The 5,694-nt window shown below is 47.4% G+C and overlaps 1 long non-coding RNA gene across 1 annotated transcript; it reads right to left on the reverse strand.

The window, feature by feature from the left end:
- Nucleotides 1–1,435: 1,435 nt before the first annotated feature.
- LOC114674014 (uncharacterized) lies at nucleotides 1,436–5,204 on the reverse strand. The gene is made up of 4 exons (XR_013408821.1): nucleotides 2,776–5,204; nucleotides 2,344–2,513; nucleotides 1,634–1,844; nucleotides 1,436–1,544 (listed from the first exon to the last, which is right to left on the reverse strand). It is a non-coding gene; the product is annotated as an uncharacterized LOC114674014 (long non-coding RNA).
- Between the last annotated feature and the right edge of the window lie 490 nt (nucleotides 5,205–5,694).

Consider the following 5,694-nt stretch of genomic DNA (forward strand, 5'->3'; position numbering starts at 1 on the left):
ATACTGAGGATTGGGGTACAAGTGATTCTGCCACCCAGATAGTGAGCATAGGACCGAATAGGTAGTTTTTCAGCCTTTACTGCCTCCTTCCCCTCTAGTAATCCTCAGTAGTCTGTTTTCCATCTTTGTGCCCATGAGTACCCAATGTTCAGCTCCCACTTATAAGTGAGAACATGTGACATTTGCTTTTCTGTTTCTGTGTTAATTTACCTAGAATAATGGCCTCCACCTGCATCCATGTTGCTGCAAAGGACAGGATTTCATTCTTTTTTGTGGCTATGTAGTATTTCATAGTGTCAATGTGCCACATTTTCTTTATCCAATCCACTGCGGGTGAGCACCTGGGCTGGTTCCACGTAGCTGCTATTGTGAATAGCACTGCCATGTACGTACATGAATAGGTTCATCTTTTTAGTTCAGTTCCTTATTTTTGATGTTTGCCCTCAGTTGCCCACACTCTGGCCACTTAGCTCATACCAACAAACCCCAGAGAAGGTGTCTTGTTTCTGAGGAGTTAGAGGGCAGGAATAGGGAAAGGAAGAAAGAGGAAGTAAGAGGTGTGAGAAATTCTCCTTGGTCATGATAGAAAGCTGTAGAATCAGCCGGGCGCGGTGGCTCACGCCTGTAATCCCAGCACTTTGGGAGGCCGAGGCGGGCGGATCACAAGGTCAGGAGATTGAGACCACGGTGAAACCCCGTCTCTACTAAAAATACAAAAAATTAGCCGGGCGCGGTTGTGGGCGCCTGAAGTCCCAGCTACTCTGGAGGCTGAGGCAGGAGAATGGCGTGAACCCGGGAGGCGGAGCTTGCAGTGAGCCGAGATCGTGCCACTGCACTCCAGCCTGGGCGACAGAGCGAGATTCCGTCTCAAAAAAAAAAAAAAAAAAAAAAAAGAAAGCTGTAGACTCAGCTTGGGCGCACGTTTCATTTACAGGAATTTCTTTTTGGGGGGTTATATATCCAGCTTTATTTTTTATGATAATCTTTGTATAAATGTATGGGGTGCACGTACAATCATGTTACATGCATAGATTGTGCAGTGGTGAAGTCGGGGCTTTAGAGGATCCATCACCTAAATAACACGCATAATACTCAATGAGTAATTTCTCATCATCCACCTCCTTCCACCCTGCCCACTTCTGAGTCTCCATTGTCTACCATTCCACACTGTGCATCCACATGTACACGTTATTTAGCTCCCACATACCAGTGAGAACATGCAATATTTGTTTTTTTTGTTTCTGGCTTGTTTCACTTAAGGTAATGACCTCCAGTCCCATCCATATTGCTGCAAAAGAAATGATTTTAGTTTCTTTTTTATGGCTTAATAGCATTCCATTGTGTATATGTACCATACTTTTTCTGCCCATTTGTTGATGAACACTGGGTTAAATAGTACTACAATAAACATAAAAGTGCAGGTATCTTTTTTATTTAATGATTTCTTTTTACAGAAATTTCTTGATAGTCAGCTGTCATAAGATTGAGAGATGGGGTGATGCTGTGGCCTGCAGTTCCATCTGTGAGCCTCTGCCTTGGCTGGCCTAAAAAGGAAGATGAGGATTTTCAGGCCAGGCATGGTGACTCACAACTGTAATCGCAGCACTTTGGGAGGCCAAGGCAGGTGGATCACCTGAGGTCGAGAGTTCAAGACCAGCCTGGCCAACATGGTGAAACCTCATCTCTATTAAAAATACAAAAATTAGCCAGGTGTGGTGGCAGGCACCTGTAATCCCAGCTACTCGGGAGGTAAAGGCAGGAGAACCACTTGAACCCAGGAGGTGGAAGTTGCAGTGAGCTGAGATCATGCCACTGCACTCCAGCCTGGGAGACAGAGTGAGACTCTGTCAAAACAGAGGAAAAAGAAGAAGAGGAAGAAGAAGAAGAAGAAGAGGAGGAGGAGGAGGAGGAGGAGGAGGAGGAGGGGAGGAGGATGGGGGAGGAGGAAGAGGAAGGCAGATGAGGAGGAGGAGGGAGAAAGGAGGAGGGAGGAGGGAGGAAGGAGGAGGGAGGAGGGAGGAAGAAGGAGGGAGGAGGGAGGAAGGAGGAGGGAGGAAGGAGGAGGGGGGAGGGAGGAAGGACCCTGTGAATGTGCCATTTTGTTTGGTCCTGAAGTGTGTACTTTCCCCATCTTCTCCGTTTCCTGGGAAGACTGTCAGTGCCCCCAATGCCCTGTCCCTCCCTCACAGTCTTCCTGCCATTCTCCCACCCTGGCCAGCAGTGGGAGCATGCCCCAAGCAGCGGGGGAGGGGTCCTCCCACCATCATAGCCATTGCCAGCCTGAGATGACAGATGCCATTATGGAAGGGACAGAAGAGCTTCCATCTAACCGCTCCCACTGACCTCACCATCCGTGATGCAGATGTACTTGTCACGTCATAAACACTTGGCACCCATTGGCTCTTCCCCAAATGGCCGTCAGAATTGCAGTTTCAACCTCCAGGAGCTCTCCGATGGGCACAGGCTCCACCTACGGCTGGTTTGGAATGGCAAATCCATCACTCTCTCTTTGCCTGTAAAATGCCAAGGAGACTGATCTAAGCAGGTGAGTTCCCACCGATGGCCTGCTGTATACCTGAAGGAACACAGATGGCATTTGCAGGAAGATGACATCTCACCATCCCCATCTGAGCAAAGTCTGCCCATCAAACAACCAAAGGACAGCAAGTCTCCCACATAGTGTAAAATGACTTGCAGTGATTCTCTTCCCCAAGGCCAGCCCCAGCTCTCAGACCTCCAGTCCCAACAAGTCCTTTTTTTGCAGAGGAGGCTCACCCTGGAACATGGCTTTCCCAAGGGGAGATGGGAACGGATGTTGACTTCATCCCAGCAGCTTCTGACACCATGCCACTGTCTTTCAACTTTCTCCACCAACAGGGTCAGGCTGTTGACTGGCCTCAAGTGCAGTTAGCCTGACACGGCTAGCAGCCTCAAAACAAATTAAATGAGGCAGGGATGCCGTGCAGTGATGTTCCATTATGTCCCCTCTGCTTCCACACGTGATTCACACTATCACTTTTAGAAGGCGAAGCATCGTATTGAATCAACACCTAATCTGCGCACAGTGTCACGGAGGAGGGGCGAGGGGACAGCAGGAGCATTTTCCCTGATCCTTTTCTTTCCTGAAGACCTTGCTGGAGACAGGCTGGGTGAGGGCGAGGATGAATTGTGAGGAACCCTGACCCTGTTTCAGGTAAGCTTCTGATTTACTGTTCACTGTGCTTTCTAACGAATAATTTTTATATAATAATGCCACCAGTAAGCACCAAACCCTTCTTCTTGGGAATGCAATTAAGGGAAAAATTAGCAATAAATTGTTTTCAGTACTTAACCCAGCTCCAAATTTATGGCTGCTGGAATTTATTGTTTCGGGGGCCTGAAAAATGGCGATTAATTTCATCCCGTTTCCTGCCATTCACCCTCAAAACTGAAATGTAAATAAGGAACAGTTTTCAGCCTCGAGTGTTCCTGCCTGTTACAAACCTCAAACTACAGCTCTACAGACGGCTACCTCTGAAGGCTCCTGAAGCTTAGAAACAGAGAGGAAAACATCCCTTTATCTGCAAGTGTCTCCTCTACTTCTTCCACCGCTGCAATTGCTGGAAGCTCCACGAGTGCCCTCGGTGCACAGATGTGCTTCACAACAGAGTGACTGTAAATGAGAAAACACTAAGTTAGGCTCTGACGACCAATGCTGGATGTATCAGTTTGCCCTATAAATAAGCGCTGATCACCTCCATTTTATTGAACTCATTTTCCAGGCAAGCAAAGACCACAAGATTCTTCTGCACATTTTCTCTTTACACCCTCTAGTACCGCTGCTACTGTCAGCTCCGACAGATTTATAGCCCATTCATTCATGGGAACAAAAACCCTGCCACGGCTGGTCATGGGACACGCAATAGCAGTTAGTTCAAAAGATAACAGCTGCAATACCTCACCTCTCCATTCAGCACTACACAGCCAGCACTACTTCGGAGGTAATAAATGCTTCTTGTTGGTGTGCTTTGAGTCATAATCCTGGAATAACTGTGGTCGGCCTCACCCCGGGCCCCGCCCCTAGGGAAACCGCTTTCTGCCACTCCCCAACACCCACCCCGCACCTCACTCCAGCCCCTTTCTGCCAGAAAACAGGGGGTGGGGGGGAGGCGGTTTGAAGGCAGCCCACTGCGTAACCAAAAAGTAGACCCCGTCTCCTTTTTCCAGTCCACCCAACACAAGCTGGGTTGCTGAACCTTTACAACTCAAGCAATTAGGCAACGCTGAGAAGCCGAGCTTCCTCGTGGTAAGTGGCAATGTGGGTATATGCATTCTCCTTGCAAACTGATCAGAAACAGAGGCTGGGGCATGAGCCCTGTCCCAACAAGAGGAGGCAGCTGGTCTGACTAGTCCACCACCATCTTCAGAGCTTGGACACACACAACCAGCACGTATTAAAAGAATCCATGATTTTTTTTTTAAAGTAGTGAATGACCTGGGGAGGAATAGAGGATCTGTTTCACCTGCCTCACTCAGAGCAGGAACAGGTTTAATGCAAGAAGCAATACAGTGGTGAAGCGTTCTCCCTCATTTTGAAGTCAGCCTTTCCACCCACAGGCCTCAGTTTACTCATCTGTAAAATCGGGCTGTTAACTCTACCTATTCTACCAACAAATCAGGGATTTGTTGCTAGAATTAAACATGAAAAGTAAATACCTTTAAAAATTTAGCACAATGCTAACCAAGTACTATGTGTTATCAAATAAATTAATTAATTTAGTTGAAGAAATCAGGTATGCATACAAGAAACTTTAAGAAAGATCACTAGAAGACAAGGTCATTGACGATCAAACTTCAGGGAAATGCCTTCCATTTTTGAAACCCTCCAACAAGACACAGACACCTGCCCCCACCTCTACCTCCACCAACGCTCTGTGGCCTATATTTTGCAGAGACGTGTTATCGTCGCTGTTAGTCTGATATCCCGACAATCAAACTGCAAAGAGAAAAAGGCCAGTCACGCAGAAATCCAAGAGCCTTGCCTCTGGGATCTGCCCACCCTAGCTATGGGTCCAGGTGGGAGATGGGGCATGGAGATATGGCTGGCCCAGGTCAGGTAGTTGAAATGGAAGTTGAGAGCCTCCAGGCTGCAGAAGGCGCCAGAGAGAGAAGCCAAAGTCAAACTCCCCATGAAGACGCACAGTTTGGTGGGGAAAGAGAAGGCTGTGAAACACATAGAACATGACACTGGGCATCAGTTGCTATCAGTGCCTTCCTCCCTAATCAATCAGCTTTTATTGTGATGCCTCTAGCTCCGCTCATAAGGCCTCAGCTCATAAGGCCGGAAAGCCGCTTCGGCAGCAGTTTAAAACGTTTCCAGTTTAATAATCCCTGCTAATTGAAAGCAGCTCAGAAAAGGGGGTTGGAAGCAAACCAGCACCGTTTATGGCAACAGTGCTGTTCCTAGGGGAAAGAAAATAACCTTTGATGCTGCAGGGGGAACCTGCCTCCCTGTCCCCAAACAAACTAATTCCCACAACTGTCTTCTTTGGCACCAGAGCTGTTTCTTCTTATGTTTTAATTGTAGAATGTTATAGCAGCAGAATTGCTGTGAAACCTGTTTTTAATCTGTGGAAAGTTAACCACCCCCCTGCTGCAAAAACTGGATTTTTTTTTCTTCGACCGAGAATTACATTCATTTTTATAATTTTCTTT

The sequence above is a fragment of the Macaca mulatta genome, chromosome 19, assembly GCF_049350105.2.
Source record: "Macaca mulatta isolate MMU2019108-1 chromosome 19, T2T-MMU8v2.0, whole genome shotgun sequence".
Classification (NCBI taxonomy): domain Eukaryota; kingdom Metazoa; phylum Chordata; class Mammalia; order Primates; family Cercopithecidae; genus Macaca; species Macaca mulatta.